Raw genomic sequence first — 2500 nt, 5'->3', positions numbered from 1 at the left:
CTGATTCTGTCGACAGTGAGGCTAGCGAAAGTTGTCCTGCCATGGCGTGCGCGCAGCCTGTGCGCGCAGCTTGCGCATCTGTCGACAGTGAGGCTAGCGAAACTTGTCCTGCCATGGCATGCGCGGCGCCTGCGCGCAGCCTGCGCACAACATGCGCGCAGGCTGTGCGCAGCGTGCGCGGAGCTTGCGTGCAGCTTGCGCATCTGTCGACAGTGAGGCTAGCGAAACTTGTCCTGCCATGGCATGCGCGCAGCGTGCGCGCAGTCTGTGCGCAGCATGCGCGCAGCCTGTGCGCAGCATGCGCGCAGCCTGTGCGCGCAGCTTGCGCATCTGTCGACAGTGAGGCTAGCGAAACTTGTCCTGCCATGGCATGCGCGCAGTCTGCGCGCAGTCTGCGCGCAGCATGCGCGCAGCCTGCGCGCAGCATGTGCGCAGCATGCCGGCAGCATGGTTCCAGGTTTTTTCAAATGTCGACAGAATTTTTCAAATCTTGTCAAACCCCGTTTTTATTGAAATTTCCTCGCACAATAAGCTCCCCATAAGTAGTCTATGATTTTTAGGACCTTCTCCAACTTACAAAACTAAAAAATTCCTCCCGGATTTGTTTTAATGATTTTTTCAATTTTACGACTTCTAAAAATAATAAAAAATACTTCCCGACTTCAAAAATTTATGAAACTTTTTCCCATCATAGATTGCATGTTTCTTAGTATCCCTGCAAAAAATCACGTCCAAATACCTTGTATTGAATTATTTAGAGCCCATTATGACTCCTCGCGCATAGGTGATGTCTCTTCCTGTCAAAGGGCTAAATGCATAAAATGCTATATAGGGGGGTGTGTGTTGCCTGCATATGCATGGCAGCCCATGCCTTCCTAGCTGCAGCCCCCTTCCCCCACGCCACACCCATGTCATGTTGCCTCGATATGTTGCCTCGGTATTATGGGTTTGGTGTCGGGGTCGGGGGGCTGCCACCCATGGCGGTGGTGGCCGGAATCCGGCCGCCGCCACCACGCCGCCGCCATGGGTGAGGGAGGAAAAAAAAGGCGTGGAAAGTTGCGAAATGGGGTTGTCTAGGCTTTTTTTTGGCATGGGAGAGCATGGAGTGCTAGGAACTCCTTCTCAAATGCACGGGCATGTCGACCACAACCTCATTTCTCAACAACAACCACCCGTGTGGGGTGGCGGTGGGTGGATAGTCGCGGATTGGGGCTTGCCAAGCCAATGTTTTCAAAAAATTTCATCAAAATTAAAAACAAATGTTTTGTTGCCTTCGGATTTGTGGGCGAGCGGCGAGTCGGAGTGGAGCCGGTAAAGTTTAACCTCGGTGTGCACGGTTGTTTTTAGAAACTCAATCCAATGCCGGGGACGTTGAAAGTGACGCTCTTATGAGTTGCAAACCCGCAAGATTTAAAGAACCTTTTCAAAACAATTTCAAACCAACAAGATTTAAAAACAGAAATTTTCATCAAAATGAAAAACAAATGTTTTGTTGCCTTCGGACTAGTGGGCGAGCGGCGAGTCGGAGTGGAGCCGGTAAAGTTTAACCTCGGTGTGCACGGTTGTTTTTAGAAACTCAATCCAATGCCGGGGACGTTGAAAGTGACGCTCTTATGAGTTGCAAACCCACTAGATTTAAAGAACCTTTTCAAAACAATTTCAAACCAACAAAATTAAAAACAAATGTTTCGTTGCAAACAAATTGTGGGCGAGCGGCGAGTCGGAGTGGAGCTGGTAAAGTTTAACCTCGGTGTGCACGGTTGTTTTTAGAAACTCAATCCAATACCGGGGACGTTGAAAGTGACGCTCTTATGAGTTGCAAACCCACAAGATTTTAAAAACTTTTTGAAAATGTTTCTTCTAAATGACACATTTTGATCCTTGGCAAGTGCTCAATCCGTAACTATCCAATCACCGCCACACCACACCGGTCGGGAGTGTGTGAATGGTGTGCTTCCCGGGGTTGGCATAGATAATCTTTCGCATCGACAATCTTTTGCATGCGAGGGAATGTCTATGCCAACCCCGGGAAGCACACCATTCACCCACTAGTTGTGGGCGACGATGGGTTGGCTTCAAATGAATTTTTGCTTGGGGTTGTCCTCGGTATGCTTTTGTGTTGGGAGTACGGCCACCAAACCTTCTCAATGCACGGGTATGTCGAGGATGGCTTTCGGCGGGGTTGATGAAGAAGCTACCCAATTCTCGGCCACACGAACACATGGTGACGATGCGTTGGCTTCAAGTGAGCTTTAGCTTGGGGTTGTCTTCGGTATGCTTTTGTGTTGGGAGTACGGCCACCAAACCTTCTCAATGCACGGGTATGTCGAGGATGGCTTTCGGCGGAGTTGATGAAGAAGCTAGCAAATTGTTGGCCACTCTCACACGTGTGGGGGTAGGTTGGCTTCGAAAGAAGCTATCCAATCCTCTGAGTGTGCGGTTGAGCTATGATTAAGATTGTCTAGGCATTGCTTGTGTGTGCAAGGTGCGAGCCCAATGC

This window comes from Prunus avium, unplaced genomic scaffold (genome assembly GCF_965620075.1).
Source record: "Prunus avium unplaced genomic scaffold, drPruAviu1.hap1.1 HAP1_SCAFFOLD_61, whole genome shotgun sequence".
NCBI lineage: Eukaryota > Viridiplantae > Streptophyta > Magnoliopsida > Rosales > Rosaceae > Prunus > Prunus avium.
This window is presented reverse-complemented; position numbering follows the sequence as displayed.